The 19,004-nt window shown below is 34.3% G+C and overlaps 1 long non-coding RNA gene across 1 annotated transcript; it reads right to left on the reverse strand.

The window, feature by feature from the left end:
- On the reverse strand, positions 1-732 carry LOC127135532 (uncharacterized). Its single transcript, XR_007808604.1, has 2 exons — positions 482-732; positions 1-376 (listed from the first exon to the last, which is right to left on the reverse strand). It is a non-coding gene; the product is annotated as an uncharacterized LOC127135532 (long non-coding RNA).
- Positions 733-19,004: the final 18,272 nt, after the last annotated feature.

Below are 19,004 nucleotides of genomic sequence, written 5' to 3' on the forward strand. Positions count from 1 at the left end.
TTCAGAAAGTATTATAATTCACATTGCTAAATTAATCACCTTACACCATTAAAGCAAACAACATAGAAACATAACCTAAAACCTAATAACCTATAACATATTTCATCAATGTTGTCCCAATAAATGCATACAACATAACAAATAACGACATCCAATTTATCTTCAACTGTTTCTTAACATCTTCAATTTCATCTTCAATTCTTCCTCTTTTTCTTTATACGGATTAATCATCTCTCTCTCTCTCTCTCTCTCTCTCTCTCTCTCTCTCTCTCTCTCTCTCTCTCATTCAAGTTATTTAATAATGCATATATTAACTCTTTTGCCCTGTAATTCATCTTCTCATCCAACCAAACAAAGTGACTGCATTTCTTCTAACCTTGAATATGTAAACATCAACAGTGATGAGAATGAATAAATACCGAACCATATCCATAATATTAACCTTGAATCTGTAAACATCAATGCAGAAACTTATGCATACCTTATACATCCCACATCTATAGAAACGATGACATGGGTTCGCATCTGTCCATGTCGTCATCAACGGAGCATCAAGACAAGACTTGCATTTGTACGTCGAACGATTTAAAGATCTGTTTCCATGGCTAAAAATGGATTATTGTGACATTTTATTGAATATGATAGTGGGTTTTTCACGATTTGAAGGTTTGAAGAACAAGATGAATCACGATTTGAGAGACCAGGAGGAGTGACGAAAACGATGGAGGAGTGAAGATGAGACACGACATTGATTTTCTATATTTCCAGATTTTTATAACTATTATAAATTATTTTTTATTTAAAAAATATTTTAAATATTTTCTTAATTAAAATATTCACTTGAATTTGAAATTATTCTAAATTGATGACATAGATCCAAAGTCAAGTTGTCACCTCATTAATGAAGATGACACATATGCAAAATTGAAGGGGACCATATAAATTCAAATGCCATTAGAATTAAGGGACCAAAATAGTTAATTTTATAATAGGGAGTCAATTATTTAAAACGCTCAAACTATGAGACCAAAAGTGCATTTAAGCCAAGTATTTTTTTACATAAATTTTAAATTTGAATGAAATTTTACACACACACGTGTGTGTGTGTGTATATATATATATATATATATATATATATATATATATATATATATAACCTATGTATCAATTACTTATTTATATTGGTATTAGATTAATTTGACACTATCTAATTGTGCCTTTTTAAAAGAAAAATGATGAAATTAATAATTAATTTTTTTATTTTTTATTTATGTTTTTTGAAAATTAAGTTCATGTTGTTTGATTTTATTATATCTGATTTGTGTATATTTTTAAGAGTAATACAATAATTAAACATTAGAAAATAGATACAATTTTTTAGATTTTTTTTTTAAATATCCAGAAATTTAAATTTTTTTTCAAAAATACACCATTTTTCAAAAAAATTACACAAATGACCATTTTTGGCCCTAAATTGAACCTAGGCGCCACCCTAGTTGGCGCCTACCCTTAATGGGTAGGGCAAGTCGCCACTAGGAGAGGCGCCTACACCCATTCCTTTTTTTTTTTTTTTTTTTTTTAATATGTTTTTTTTTTTTTAATTTTTTTTTAATTTATGATTTTAGATTTATTATAAATTATATAAATTTATATTAATACATATATATAAATAAAATTATTTACAAGATATATATATATATATATATATATATATATATATATATATATATATATATATAATTTATATATATATATATATATATTAATTTATATATATATATATTAATTTAATTTATAAGTAATTAATATTATTTGTAAATTTTTGGAAAAAAAATTAATTTATATAAGTGTAAATAAATATTTATACACATGTAAATTAATATATATATATATATATATATATATATATATATATAAAGATATGATAGACAATATCTTTAAAGATAAAGATAAAGATATAAAGATAATAAACAGAAAATATTTTTATTTAAATAATAGACAAGACAAATATTACAAAGATATGTTTAATCACATATGATGCGGTCCTTGGTACGATCCGCACGGGGGAGGTCTAATTACTCGCCTAGACGGTTCACGTGGTGGTGGTGCTTCCCTATTACCACCCCTAGTCCTAACGCGTCCCCTTGCCGTTTGCCGTTGTGGTTGGGTCGAAGTCCCTTCAGTGCTGTAGGAAAGACGGGTCCCCTCTGCGCCCTCAAAGCTTTGTCTCGGTGGGACAAACTGACTACTGCTGGGTGCGCCCTCGAATTGTGGTCTTTGGTAGTTTAGGGTTGAATCGGGTTGGCCAAAGTACAATGTTTGTTGTGGTGTGTAGTAGTCTTGTTGGTAGTCCTCTTGTATACCCGTGTCGGGGCTAGGTGGAGGACTGGAAGAGCTCGGGACATTGTCGTGATGGAAGTGTTGGGATTGGTGGAAGTGGGGGGATTGATATTGTGGTAGGTATTGGGACTGTTGATGGTGGTGGGAATGTTGAGTTTGGTGTTGGTAGTCTTCATGGTATTGGGGTTGAGTTTGTGGTATGTATTGTTGATTTGGTTGGGGGGTGGACATGTGTTGTGGTGGTTGTTGTTGGTAATATGGTGGTGGTGGTTGTTGTTGGTAATAAGGTGGTGGTGGTTGTTGTTGGTAAAATGGTGGTGGTGGTTGTTGTTGGTAATAAGGTGGTGGTTGTTGTTGTTGGGAATATTGTGGTGGTTGTTGTTGTTGGAAATATGGTTGTTGCATCCGGGGATCGTCCAAATAGAACGGGTCAGACACAATCATTTCTGGATTTGTATTTGCTCTATACCAATCCACATATTCCCTTGTCGGCTTCATTTCGTTGGGCGCCACCGGAAATTGTAGAACATAGTGGGCACGGTCTTTCCACATTTTACGAAACTCCTTAGCAAATTCCTTCCAATTTTGGGCATACCACTGGTGGCTGACTTTTTTTAGATGCCAAGGTTCCATAGACATTGGGGGGCCTGGGATTTCTTGATGCATTCCGAATTGCAGCTTGACACGGTCACTTTGGTGCATCTCCACAGTGGTGAACCACATTATGGCCGTTTTTGCTGTCCAAACAGCTGCATCTTCGGGGTTGGGTTGATGTTCCAATCCCAAATATGGCCTCCAAATAAACTGCAAAGAAAAAAGTAAATATGTTATTTATCGAGAATGCATGATATTAATAAATCAGTTAGAAGCTGAGTGATTTAGTGGTAATACATCTTGTGCTCGGAGACGATCCAAGAGTTGACGATAAAATATAATTTTATTTTTGGGGGTAAGACTGTAATCCAGTCCGGTTGTAATGAACCTAAACAAAAAAAGATAAATAATATTATTTACAAATATTTATAGAATAAATATACAAAATGAAATAACATCATAAATTTACCTAGTTGCGTAGGGGAAGGAGTAGACATTAGGATTTTCTGGGGCTAGCCTCGGCAATCTCCACCACCCCCATGTTTGGAGCAAAAAAGCACATCCAGAAAATGTACAGTGCTCATTTTGTGCATTTTTACACAAAGAGCTATATAGGAATGCTAATACAGCAGAACCCCAACTATATGTGCTTATTCTATCAATGTCCCCGAGCAAACTCAAGTACATAAAGTTTATGCTATTTCCCGTCCCTTCGGGAAATAGCAAGTTCCCAAACAATAGCATAATGTAAACCCGGGTTTTTATGACTTTTTCTTGTTCGGAGGATTCCTCAGTCAAAGTTATGGAGTCGTGGTACAATTGTAGGCTAGATAATTTAATACCCTGACCCCTTGCTTTGGCAGATCCCTCACCCTCGACCAGATCTACCCCCAACATTTGAACACATATTTGGTTAGGCTGTTGAACATTTCCGGTCACAGGCTTACCATCTATTCTAAGACCCAAAAGCATGTACACGTCCTCTAATGTGACGGTACATTCACCAGTTGGTAGGTGAAAAGTGTGTGTCTCAGGTCTCCAACGTTCACACAGAGCCAAAATGAATTTGACATCAATTGTGGCATTTACGACATGCATAACATGACCGAAACCCGCACGCTCTATGTAAGGTACGCACCATGGGTCTGGATAAGGCATAGGGTGTGAACGTTGACGAAATTTCTTGGGATCCTTTAAAAACAAACAATATAAACAATCATTAGATTGGACTTTTAAAAACAAATTACAAACATACGAAAGAGGCAATGTTCAAGAAAAACTTACGAATGAGGCAATGTTTGCCCTAGTGCCTCTGTGTTCTTGGCCCATGGTAAGAAGAGACATGACTGCAATGTAGAACGAAGCTTGGTGGATGAGAAGTTTCGCCGGATTTCTCTGAATAAAAGTGTTAGTGGTTGATGAAAACTTGCAAGAATGACCCTCTATTTATACTCGTTTTCAAGTAGACTGAATATGCAAAGGTGTGACAAGTGGAAGGGATGCGTGGGAATCTTGCAGAATAGGTGCAGGCTAGGTGGTAGTGTTAGCATGCATTGGTGCAGACTAGGTGGGACTTGTCTTGTCTTGGGGAAGACTTGGTGGAATCTGATGATGCAAAAATGTGACAAGTGTAAGGCATGCATGGGAATCTCTGAGACTAAGTTCAGACTAGGTGGAGGCTAGGTGGATAGGTTGGCATGCATTGGTGCAGACTAGGTTGCACTTGTCTTGTCTTGGAGAAGACTTGGTGGAATCTGATGATGCAAAGGTGTGACACGTGGAAGGCATGCGTGGGAATCTTGCAGAATAGGTGCAGGCTAGGTGGTAGTGTTGGCATGCATTGGTGCAGACTAGGTTGCACTTGTCTTGTCTTGGAGAAGACTTGGTGGAATCTGATGATGCAAAGGCGTGACACGTAGAAGGCATGCGTGGGAATATTATTTAAAATAAATAATCAGGTTGTTTAAAATAAATAATTAAGCTTAAATAAAATTGAATAAAAGAGGTTGTTTAAAATAATCAGGCATGCGTGGGAATATTATTTAAAATAATTAATCAGGTTGTTTAAACACATAATGGAAAAAAGAGGTAGTTTAGTATTGGAAGTGTGATATTCAGTATTGGAAGTTCAAGAAGTTTAAGTTTTTGGTGCAAGCAAAGCTAAAGCTGAGACTAAGTTCAGACTATGTGGAGAATACATTTGATGGATAGGCAGCTCCACCTTGCCTGCAAGATTCTTGCATGCTTTACACGTGTCCAAGTTTTGCATGCGTTGCTCTTGGGGAAGGCTTGGTTTCTTGCATGCTTTACACGTGTCCAAGTTTTGCATGCGTTGCTCTTGGGGAAGGCTTGGTTGAAGACATGCATGCAAAGATGTGTCGGAATCTTGCAGTATAAATATTCACACACATTTTCACAAAGGTATTCACAATATCTTCACAGCAATCTTCACAAAACCTTCACAATATCATCACAAAACCTTCACAATATCATCACAAAACCTTCACAAAACCTTCACAATATCTTCACAAAACCATCACAATATCTTCACAAAACCTTCACAAAACATGGCATCTTCATCACAATACAAAATCAAAGCTCACGTCAATGGTGAGACTTATGAATGTGATATGTCTGGCTTCCTATTTAGAAACACCGAATGCACTCGTTTTTGTCTAAATAGAGGAGCTGACTTCTCTTATCTGAAGAAAAAGATTGAGTCCAAACTAAGACAACCCGTGTCCCAAATTTTTTATCAACAACCTTTTTTTTCAGAAAACAACTCTGTCAAGTTTTATAAGTCATTGATTCAAAATGACATGGAGACAAAATACATGTTTCGTAACCATGAGTATTCTGGTTACGAATACATAGTGTTGTACATTGTGTTGGAACAATTTCAACCAACTCAGAATATTCAGTCACAGGTTATTGATCCTGTGATTGATGACGAACAAGATGTTAAGCACCACGTTGAAGACGATGTGGTTGATGATGCTGAAGACGTGGTTGATGACTTGGTGAACCGTGATTCTGAAGACGAAGACCAAGTTCAAATACCTATAGCGCAACGCTACTCACCGCCTGCGCACTTCACAACACTTAACTTGGGCGAGGATGAGCCCTCATCAGATATGTTCTACAACCCATATATGAGGTCTGATGAGGACTTAAAGAAGGGTGACCAATTTCGGACCAAGGAAGAGTGTCTGTTAGCAATAAAGAACTGGCACTTGAAAAACTGTGTTGACTACGATGTTATCAAATCAAATCCGGAAAGATACGTTATTGTATGCAAAAATCCGGAGTGTGGGTATAGGTTGATGGCATCGTACAAGAAGAAACATAATGCGTGGGTGATAGGGTCCATTTCTCAAGCTCACATTTGCGTCAACACCAACATGGCACAGGATCATCGCAAACTTAGCCATGATATGATCTGCCATTCCATATTACCTCTAGTTGAGGCTGACCCGTCACTGAAGGTCAAAACAATTATCTCCCATTGCGTGGCTGTTTTCAAATATACACCGTCATACAGAAAGGCTTGGTTAGCGAAAACCAAGGCAATTGAACTGGTATACGGTAACTGGGAGGAGTCATACAAACAACTACCACGCTACCTGGCTGCACTACGATTGTATTCACCTGGGACGGTTTCTATAATGGAGACCTTGCCGGCACAATCCCCTGACGGAACTCGTCTAGAAGGTAATGGAATATTCCATAGACTTTTCTGGGCATTCCGTCCCTGCATCATCGGTTTTACATTCTGCAAACCACTTGTTCAAGTCGATGGAACTTGGCTGTATGGGAAATACAAAGGATCGTTACTGATGGCGGTCGCACAAGATGGAAATTCTAATATTTTCCCAATAGCCTTTGCATTGGTAGAAGGAGAAACGGCTGCTGCTTGGAGTTTCTTCCTTAAGAATCTCCGAACGCACGTGACTCCACAAGCTGGCATCTGTGTGATTTCTGACAGGCACGCTTCAATAGACAGTGCATACAATAATCCAGCAAATGGTTGGCATGACCCCCCGTCTACCCATGTCTACTGCATCAGGCATATTGCTCAAAATTTTATGCGGGAGTTCAAGGATAACTTCTTGAAGCAACATTTAATAAACGCGGGGTATGCATTAAACCAACCTGGATTCCAATACTACCGCCGGGAAATAGTGTTGGCAAATTCTGATGCAGGGAGGTGGATCGATAATATCGACAGAGCGAAGTGGACTAGATTATACGACGATGGGGTGAGGTGGGGCCACATGACAACAAATCTTGTGGAATCAATGAATGGCGTCTTTAAGGGCATACGTAACCTCCCGGTAACCGCATTGGTGAGTGCGACCTATTTTCGGATGGCAACATTGTTCGTAACAAGAGGCAGGCGCTGGCATGAAGTGTTGCAGACGAGTCAAGTATATAGTGATGCCTGCATGAAGTTTATGAGGCAGGAATCTGCCAAAGCCAGCAGCCATCGGGTTACGGAATTCGACCGCCATGGCCACACTTTTAGTGTCAAGGAAACAATTGACCACAACCAAGGGCTGCCCAGACAAGAGTATAGGGTCCTAATACCAGACCGTTGGTGCGACTGTGGTCAATTTCAGGCCTATCGTATGCCTTGTTCCCATGTCATTGCAGCGTGTTCACACAGCCACTTCGATGCATTATTGCTAGTGTCTCCCATCTACAAAGTTGCAACATTGCTCAATGTATACGACAATCCCTTTCCGGTGGTAGCATTGGAGGCGTATTGGCCAGAGTATGACGGGGGAATTGTTTGGCACAACGAATTAATGCGGCGGAATAAAAGTGGTCGCCCAAATAGCAGGCGCATTAGAACTGAAATGGACGTCGCAGAGAAAATGCAGAGGAAGTGTAGCATATGTAGACAACTAGGGCATAATAAGAACAAATGTCCATATCGTGGATCTAGTTCCACAACTTAGTTTTCATATTCATAAATCAGTGTATCAATGCTATTTATCATTAAAGTTTACTTTTTATTCCAAATAGAAGATGACACTTGAACAACAAACACAAACATCTAACATTACAACACCAATTACTAAAACAAAAACAAATACTGGAACAAAAACAAGTACTAAAACAAGAACAAGTACTAGAACAATAACAAATACAATAACAACATGACAAACAACCATTAAAATCTAAGAAATTACAACAGTTAACACTATGTCGTCTGATCCATGCATCATTTGGATGCAATCAATGTCGCTTTCAACTTCAACCCACCAACGTATCGTTTCTCCAGTTTCAAATGAGAACCTTGTTCTAAGCCTCTGAATCCTTCTGATGACTTCACCAGGTTGGTAATCTCCCTCTAACCAAGACATCAATGACCTTTTTAGTTGGTCCAACGAACGGATGTTCCAAAATTTCATCTCCATTGGGGGTTTCAAAGGCGAGAAAATAACATGCCCATCCCTTTTTAAGATTACTTGTTCAGGATCCGGGCGCCTTGATGATGTTCGCTGCCATGACGACAGTCTTGGGGATGCCATGAACTCAACTTGATAGAGAAAGTGATAGGAAATAGTGGTGAAGAAAATGCAAGGAAATAACACTTTATTTATAGGAAAAGATCTGGGTTGTACACCAATCTACTTAGCCCTAATTAGTGTCGCACTTGATAAATTAACCTTAACATGATTAACCTTAATTTTCCCAAAAATTTATAAATAATATTAATTACTTAAAAATTTAATTTTTATATATATAAATTTATATATATATATATATATATATATATATATATATATATATATATATATATATATATATATATATATATATATATATATATATATATATATATATATATATATATATATATATATATATATATATATATATATATATATATATATATATATATATATATATATATATATATATATATATATATATATATATATATATATATATATATATATATATATATATATATATATATATATATATATTAATCTTGTAAATAATTTTATTTATATATATGTATTAATATAAATTTACATAATTTATAATAAATCTAAATTCATAAATTAAAAAAAAATAATAAAAAAAAACATATTAAAAAAAAAGAAAAAAAAAAAGAAAAAAGAAAAAAGAAAAAGAGTGTAGGCGCCACTCCTAGTGGCGACTTGTCCTACCCTTTAAGGGTAGGCGCCAACTAGGGTGGCGCCCATGTACAAAATTAGGGCAAAAATTCCCCAATTTTGTAATTTTTTTGAAAAAATGTTTATTTTTGAATTTTTTTTAATAAAACTGAATATTTAAAAAAAAAATTCCAATTTTTTTATAGTAAAGCGTCTATGAATGTTAAAAATTGTATAATTTAAACATTGATTCTTGAAAAATATTAGTCTTGTGATCAAACGATTCATTTCTCCTTTCATATATTATATTTTTGTTTGGTGTCGATGTCACTTGTGATAAAATTATGGGTTCATTTATTTCAACTTTTTAAAAATAATTTTATAATTTCATAAATTTTTGTGTAAAAGATTTATTAACTTTATTTAATAAAAATTAGATTTTAATAATTATTCTTAAAATATTATTTTAATTATTTTATTAATTTATAAACAGGATATAAATTGATTAATATAATCGAAATTATACAGAACGACTAGAAAATTTGAAAATCATAATTTATTAAAAAAATTGGATAATAAAATTTTAAAAAGTCACTTTATTTTAAACTATTCTAAATATTTTTTTATAAAAATCATTTTTAAGATATTTTTTTTATAAAAATCATTTTTAAGATATTTTTTTTATAAAAATCATTTTTAAGATACGACGTTTTGAAAAAATCGCGATTTCGACGATGTTTTAATTTAAATAATGTATATTTATATTAGAAAATGTCAAAATTAATCTCAATCTAAAAGAAAAACTAATTTAAAAATATTTAAAATATTTTGAAAATTATTTTATAAAAATTATTTTTAAAAGTATAAATAAAAAATATACTTTAAAACAAATACGGCCTATATATAGTATTCCAATTATAGTATATATTTTTAGTATTTGTCCATCTCTAATATTTGGGCAAAATCTGCCACTACTTCTTTCAACTTCCAATCTGCAGCGTGACTCTCCAGACAGCTCCATTCATTAGGTTGCCTTTCTTGCTTGCCAATAAATATTCTATATACTTCTTTATCTCCATTTTCTCAAAAAATGCAATGAAAATAATAAAGTAATAAACTATTATAATAGTGGAGTACAAGCATCACTTTTTATAATTTTGTCCCCAATATAAAAAGATTTAAATTCGTATTTTTCTATTTACACGAGTGGCTACTACTGGTTTGTCTTCTAACAGAAGACTATTTCATGTATTTGCATGATAGAATTTGAATATCAATTTCCCCCAAAATATATATATATATATATATATATATATAGTGGAGTTGTGTGTTGTCCTCTTTGTGATATATAGTGGATGGAGAGGGAGAGAGGTAGGAAGAAATAGAGAGTTTTTAGTGCACGGTGGCTACTTGCCTAAAAGAATCGATAGGCGTTGGCTAGTGGCAACTTTATAAGAAAAAAAAGAAAATGTCCTAATTGAGGAATGCTTATGTCATTATATTCCACTATACCACGCCACGCATATAAGATCCCATTGTAACCTCTTAATGTTTCAAATATGAATAATACTAACACGATATTTTTTAATACATGTTCTTTTAACACTTCTTTATAGGTTAAAATTCACATAGATTTGGTTATGGGCCGGCATAACGACTTGGTCGACTACTTTGATGAACTTGTACTATTTTTACAATTTTTTTTGAGCACGATCATCTTTTTCGTGATGTTAACAAAGATCTCAACTGCAAATGTATTAAATAGCTCTAAGCAATTTACTCATATATAAAAAAGGCAATAGATTCAGATGACAAATTTCACACACAATTTGAATTCACTCTTCTTACTCGCATACTAACTCGAGCGTTGGAGTACTAACCTTGCATGTCGTCCACTCCACCGTGTCGGAAGCTCAGACCCACCATCATTTTCAATCATCACTCTATCTCGGGCTCCATAACGTAACAATGACGTTGTATATGAGAATCACATTTGATTCTCGCATTTTCTATAATTTCACGTTCACTCTCCGATTCGTTAATTTGTAATCTTCTCAAATCACCAAATCAAAAGCATTTAGAATCGAACGTGAAGATCCTTCACACTCGTTCCAATACATCGGCATTGAAGTTTGTAATTGAAAGATTTGGTGGTAAAACTATCATATCCTCTAAAATCTAGAAATAAGAAGAAGCTTCTGATAAAGAAGTTTCTGATGGTGACTCTGTTGAGGAGGAAATGACCTTTATCATCAGAAGGTTTTAGCAACTGACAAGAAAGAACAAAAGATTCTCTGGTAAAAGCAATGACTTCATAGGGTGTAGTTCTAAAGAAAAAACAGATGATCAAAAGAATTGCTTCAGTTGTAAGAAGCCTGGTCATTTCAGGGTTGAGTGTCCTGATCTGCAGAGAGAAAGACCAAAGAAAGGAAACTTCCAAAAGGATAGCTTCATAAGTAAGTTCAAGAAGAGTTTCATGGCAAGATGAGATGAATTTGATACCAAAGATGGTTCAGACAAAGATGAAGGAGAACCAAATTTGCCTCTAATGGATCTCACGCCCTTAGATACAGAATATGAATCAACCTCTGATTCAGATTCTGACGGAGAAGATGAGGTATTCTCTAATCTATCTCGTTCTGATTTAATTTCTTTTATTCAAGAACTCATGAGTCGTTGCCAAGATAAAGCAAGACTCATGAAAATATTGAAAAAGGAATGTGATATGTTGAAAGAAGAACTAAAAAAATTTCAAAATAAAATTGAATCCTTGGAGAAAGATCACATTGCTCAAGTAAATAAAATGTATGATAAAAACTTGAGTAAGCATGAGATAGCTCTTCAAGATTTTTACCATAAATAGTCTTGAAAGAATAAAACTTGCTTCCATGATATATGGAGTAAGTAAGAGCGAAGGAAAAGGTCTGGGTTACAATGAGAAGTGTGGTAATTCTAAAGCTCAACTCTTGAAAACCTCATACACTTCTTCTTCAAGCATCATTCCAACAGTACTGAAAACTTGTTTTGTGCCTGCTTCTGATAAAGGTAAAAGTTTGAACCAATCAAAACCTAAGATAACATAATCAAAGTTTCTGAGAAGATCAATACCAAAGATGTCAAAATCAAAGGTATTGAAGAAATCATAACCTAACATTCAAAAATAAAAGGTTCTGAAGAATCCAGAATCTAAAAATACCATGTCAAAGGTTCTAAAGGGAATAGAACCTAAGACCTATGGACCAAAGGTTCTTAATGGTTCAAATATCAAAAGTTATCCTAGACAAAACTTTTATAAGCAAAAACTATGGAATGAGTATAAACCCTTCTATCATAAAAAGGCTCAAAATAAAAGAAAGTCTGTTAGAACTAACAATAGAGGACCCATAAGAGTATGGGTACCTAAATCTCAAATTGTTTTTGCTGTTAAAAGACCCCAATTTTTACCCTAAGATCCCTCATGCAATTCCATCATAAGCATTAGCATTGGGATCATACCTTGGCATCCTCCTTACCCCTCTTTCATTGGGTTTGTTCTGGGAGAGATCACCAAGCACTTTGTGATTGTATCATACTTGTATTTTATCATTTCACTAACCAAAATATCAAAAATATGTCTTTGCATTTGCCTAACTCTTTTGTAGGAAGGACATGATTCCATTGATTCATCAAGTTCACATCTAGGGTTTGAGACCCTCATGAACAAAGAACACAACCAAGAATTGATCCAAGAATGGTTATGAGAATCATATATGATTCCCAATGATCTCTACATGTTATATTGATCAAGTTTTCTTCAAGAGTTTGATGGTGATTTGCCTTGGAAACCCTAGTTTGACTGGGTATTTTGAGTAACTTCTCCAACAAGCTATCTCATCAATTGATCCAATTTCTCAAGGTACACTTTAAAATTCATCATCTTATGAATATATGATCTACCATGAACCAAGAAAGTCAAGAGAATCGGAAGTTAGCAAGTTGGTTGATGGTGGTTGGCTAGATGGATTCATCTGATCAAAACTGGGTCTCCCTAGACCCTATCTCCTACAATTTTCACTATATGAAAATGATTCCAAGATAAAACTTACTCTATATGAAATTCCAAACAACTTTCATGTTGATACCTAGAGTTAGTTTTGCTTGGAAAATCATTTTCTATGTTGAAACATTATATGTCATTTTGTCTAAACCCTAATTTGAAAGTCAACTTCCCAAGGCCATAACTTGCTTATTTTTTATGAGATGAAAGATTTCCAAGTTGCCCAACAAAATTCAAGGTGTCTACTTCAACTTTTTTGAGCATGTGATATGAGGTTACATTATAGGCCACTTTAGACCTATACCATTGATCAAGTGATTTTTCCAAACTTCAAAAATGCATAACTCTACCATTTCAAATCCAAATGACATGAAATTGGTTACCATTTTGAATTTATTTTAAATATATACAACTTTGATGAAGACACTTTTCTCATTTGAAGCTTATATAAAAAGTTACGCAAGGTGGAATATTGAGACATATGGCTTGACACTTAGAAAAATTTTGATATGTCAAAAATTTCCAAACTTCCACCTCAAATTTCTTCAAGTTACAAACTCCAAATGGAAAAGTGTTGAACATGAAAGCTGTTCCTCTTGATCTCACCTTTCCAAAGAGCTCAAATTCATCCATTTTGGACAAGGAATGTATAGGTTGCGCATGGCATGAACATGGTGTCATCACTTGGCAAGGATCAAACTTCAAATCCAAATGCACACTTGCCTTGCAATCCAAACTGAATTCAGACTAGCTAACACTCATTTGTGGACTTATGGCAATGATTTTATGGGCCTATGCGCGCCCATGCATCCATGCATCTTCAATGACCAAATTTGGAAAGTGAATTCAAGAGTGCAAAAAGCAATGGATTCAGCTATAAATAGAGCCTCATATGCTCAGCAATCAACACACATTCATGCCAGCTTTGATCCCCCATCTCTAACCCTCACATTGCAAAGGATAAACCTGAGAAATTCATTTGAATTTGAGGTTGAATTTCCACTGTTTTGAAATTCAAATCTCTAGGAATCCACAGCCTTTTGAGCATTCAATTCTTCTTTTGCAAGCATTTGGAGTAAGATCAAGCACGAGCAAGATCAAGATCAGTTGAATCCAGACCTCCATTGAAGGTATTTTCAAGAAATTTTGATCTCTTCGATTCTCTCAAATTCTTGCTCAATTCTATTGATTCTTTGGTTGTCTGAAGTCCTACCAATGTAGGCAAGAAGATTGAGTTGCTTTGAGGCCAAATCGAAGCAACTCAGTTCATGTACCTCAAATTTCAACTCCATGTATCTCTCAATATACTTGGAGTTAGAGTGAATTGAGGCCAGATTCGAACTCAGTGCCATTTTTACTTTGAAATCATGTCCTTATTTTTAATTTTGGTGATGGTTGATGGTGGACTAGTCCGGTGAGGTCCACCGGAGAAGAAGACCGGAGCTACAACTCCGGCCATGCGCTGACATGTCTCACAGCCATAGGATCCATCTAACTTGTTTTAATCACGATCATTCCTTTTGAATACCATGCCTATTGCACGCTGACTCATGTGCACGATGGAACACGTGTTTTGATCCACTTGATCTCCCACCTCAATTAATGAGGGAGATCAAGTGGTCCATGTTTTTTCTGATATTTTCATTTTCATTTTAATTGCATTATTTTCAATAATTCATATTAAATTCAATATTGATCCAAAAGATATAGGACTTTCACAAAAAAAATTCAAATATCTTTCTCTTTCATATTCTGAATTAAAATCATTTTTTGGATCATTATTAATATTTTTCATGAATTAATTTATTTTTTTATTTGTTTTTAATTGTTTAAAAATATTTTTAAATGTCCAAAAATTATGAAATTTTTTCTCCAAGGTCCTTTGATCTTGTTTGACCTATGATAAATCTCATGGCCATTTCTTTGGTGTTTTGATGAGATTTTAGGAATTGATCAAACCATATTTAATTTAAATGCACTATTTTAGTATTTTAATTTGAATAAATGCCAAATAAATTTGTTGACCAATTGTGATGACTTGTTTATGTTTGACTCTTATTGTTGGGCCTTGGTCAAGGTTGATTTGATTTTGTCAAATTAATATCATTGGATTTAGGGGATTAATGGAATGTACATTCCATCTCCCAAAATGAATGGATGATATTAATTTGGTAAAAGTCCTCCTTTGACCAATTGTGTTTTAATCCATTCCCCTCCCACTTCATATTATTCCCTTTCTTCATTCATTCATTCCATTTGGCCTATGATATCTCATAATCCTAAGGCTAGTTGATTGAAAAATTGACATGAGTATGGATGAGATTAGGCCACACCTTTTGCATATTCTTTTTGTGTGTGGTATGTTTCATGAGCATAGTCCATTATACTATGTATCTAACATGCATTAACACCAAAATTCTATTGCCCGACCTCAAATAGTTGTGACTTCTACATAAGTCCAATTACGATTGCTTAATATAGCGCTAAATTTGTGACATAAAAGGCATAAGCATTCTAGTTAGTGAGATTGTAAGTCTCCCCTCTTTCATGGTATTGTGTGGAAACTTGGCCTTCTTTCCTTCCTTTGGAAGATGTTTTGGCTCAAGGATTCATGCTTGTGATAAGTGGGTTGAGTGTTCTCCAAAGAATGTCTTGAAAATGAAAAGCAAAAGCAAAAGCAAAACAATACTAACTTCTAACCAATTAACTACTAACTTTCAATTTCAAGCCTTTACTTTAATGCAATTTACTTTTAGCACTCTATTTCATTTGCCATTGTTCATATCATTCTAATTGTTTATGTTAATGCAATTTTCACTTTGTCCATTTGGACCATATTGTGTGATATATTTTGTTTGTGTATACTTTGCTTGTTTGTGTGGTCTTTGACCATTAATGTACATAATAATAACAAAAACCCTAAAAGACTTTTGTGTGGACTGTTGGCTTGATCTTGGACAAATGGACTTAGAATCTAGGCAACCTTCCTATGCTAATGGACTTGCCTAATGCCAACTTGTTGAAGAACCAAGTGCTTGCAATTTGAAATTCATTTGATACATCTTTGAAGACATCTCTAAGTTCATCTGCAACATGATCATTGTGAAGCTGTTATTTTGAACCTGTGACTTGTGGAATTCATCTGTTACATGGGTTATTTTGAAGAAGATCATGGAATGGATAAGCTTGGATGTGGCCATATTTATTTGATGCCTTGATCTTCAAGAAAATATAATTATGCATTTGTGTGTTGCTTGATTCTAAAAGTCCAAGGGAATTCTGGGTTTCTATTGACATTCTTGTCTAAACTTTTAAATTTTGTACATTGGGTAGTCTCTTCATCTTCTCCCCATTTATTTAATTTCAAAATCTCTCCCTCCATTTTTCAAAATCTTCTTTATGTGAACTACTTTTGTTCTTAACTTAGACCACTTTTGCAAAAAGATAGAAACTTTGGCCTTATGCCATTGCATTTTCAAACTTATTTTCTTAAATCAAACTTGTAAATAAACTTAACTATACTTGACTTAAACTTTCAAAAAGCCAAAAAGAACGAACTCATTCAAACCATTTTTAGGCCTTTGTGCCTTTCAAACTTAATTTTTATTAAAAATAATGCATCCATTTTGAAATTTGTATCACGAACTACGAGGTTTTGATCCCTCATTTTTATGTTGGCACGTAGGCACAAGATCGAAGGTCTTGTCAAACACAAAAATATAATTAATGAATTCTTTTCTCATCCCACCATTCTATTTGTTTGTAAACATCACTTTATACCAAGTACATAGGCACACAAAAAGGGCTCCCTAGGAGTACCTAGGACACTTTGGGTGCTAACACCTTCCCTTTATGTAACCAACCCCCTTACCTGTAATCTCTGACATTTTATTAGTTTTGATTTGAAAACTTCTTACTTTTAGGTTTTGTTCGTACTTTTTCCCTTTTCCCTTGGAAACAATAAAAGCGCGGTGGCGACTCTAGATATTTGATCACTAGCTTGTCAATAGCTTGATGACCATGAATTTCCCGCTACAACTGTAGATATGCCTATAGGGAGAAACAAAGCAACAATCTTAGTACCTAGACAATGGCTGCTCACGTCATATGACGGGAGAAAAGCTTATGTTCTAAACCCTGACTCAGAAGGAGGAATGCAACTTGGGGTTTAGAGGAGGACAAAAAGGGAAGATGATTGGAATGGGCACTATTGGTAACTCCCTAATCTCTGTCAATAATGTTTGGCTAATGAGTGGACTTAAGCGCAACCTTCTAAGCATAAGTCAATTTTGCGACAGTGGTTATGTAGTTTTGTTTGGTAAGAACTTCTACTCAGTTGTCAATGAGTCTAAAAAATCCGTTATGTTCAAAGGTCATAGAAAGGGAAATGTTTATAAAATTAATATTTATGAATTGACTGACCAAAAGGTTGTTTGCCTTATGTCAGTAAGTGATAAAAATGGGTCTAGCACAAAAGGTTAGGTCATACTAACTAGAGGTTGATCTCTAAACTTAGCAAGCTAAAGCTTGTTAAAGGGATGCAAATCTTTATTATCACTCAGATGCTCTGTGTAGAGCATGTCAAGTAGGAAATATTAAAAAAACTTTTTTAAATTCTAAAAATATTGTCTCAACCTCTAGACCCTTAGAATTACTTCACATTGATTTATTTGGTCTTGTTGGGTCAGCTTCAATCAATGGGAAGAAGTATTGATTGGTTATTGTTGATGATTATAGTAGGTGGACTTGTGTTTAATTCCTCATTTACAAATATGAAACATATGACGTATTTAGATTAGCATCTTCTACACACAAGTTCAATCTGAAAAGGAACTGAAAATTCTAAAAGCCGAAAGTGATCATGGTGGTGAGTTTGAAAACGAGCCTTTTAAGATTTTTTGTAATAAACATGGAATTATCCATGAGTTCTCTTCTCGTAGAACTCCATAGTAAAATGGGGTTGTAGAAAGAAAGAACATATCATTGTAAGAAATGTCCATAACCATGATCCCATGAGAACCACTCACTTATTCTTTAAGTACTTTGTTATCATCAAAACACAAGGGATATGAACAAATCTTATTCCAACAATCTCCTCCTTTTTGATGATGACAAAGAATTTTATTTAAGAACAATGGTTGGTCAGTTTAATTAGCTTGAAAACATCAGAGTCTGGGGTTTGTAAGCTCCCTTGGAGTCTAATAGTCCATAGGTTGAGTTTTGTAAGCTTTCCCTAAGTCTTATCCAAGTTAATTAAACTTATTTTGATAAGATAATGTTCAAATGAAAGCAATATCAAAAAAATTAGGGTTCAAGTATATTAAAAGCATTTAATGAATACTTTTAATCCTCTTAAATACTCTTATGAATTTATCCCCCTTTTGTTATCAATAAAAAGATAATAAATGTAGATACTGATGACTGATAAGCATATAAAGCATAGAATTCGAGATGGTCAAAGGTAGACTCTGAATCTTTTAAGGAACAGTAATCAAGGAAGCATAAGACTTAAAGAACTCCGTCTTCAAGATAGAGGAGATTTGAAATACACCCATATAGGAGCAGATGCAAAAATAACACCAAAGTATACAACATTAGAGTTTCTCTGAGTTGACACAAGAACGGGCAAAAGAAATACATTCAAGGCATACAAGAGAGATTTTGCAAAAGAGATACGCAATATGATGAGAAAGAATGCAAGAAAAGAGAAGAAGAAGGCTGAGGAATTATCAAAGACTCAAAGATCCACAACAGTAGATGAAGAAAGCACATCTGGTGGAATCACTGAGGAGAAGAAGACATATGATCAAGTCTGAAAACATATGTAATAGTTTTTAGGATCAGATCATGTAATGTATTAAGAATGAATGAAGTTTCCATTTCTTTTCCAATAGTCACAAACT

This window comes from Lathyrus oleraceus, chromosome 4 (assembly GCF_024323335.1).
Source record: "Lathyrus oleraceus cultivar Zhongwan6 chromosome 4, CAAS_Psat_ZW6_1.0, whole genome shotgun sequence".
Taxonomy (NCBI): Eukaryota; Viridiplantae; Streptophyta; class Magnoliopsida; order Fabales; family Fabaceae; genus Lathyrus; species Lathyrus oleraceus.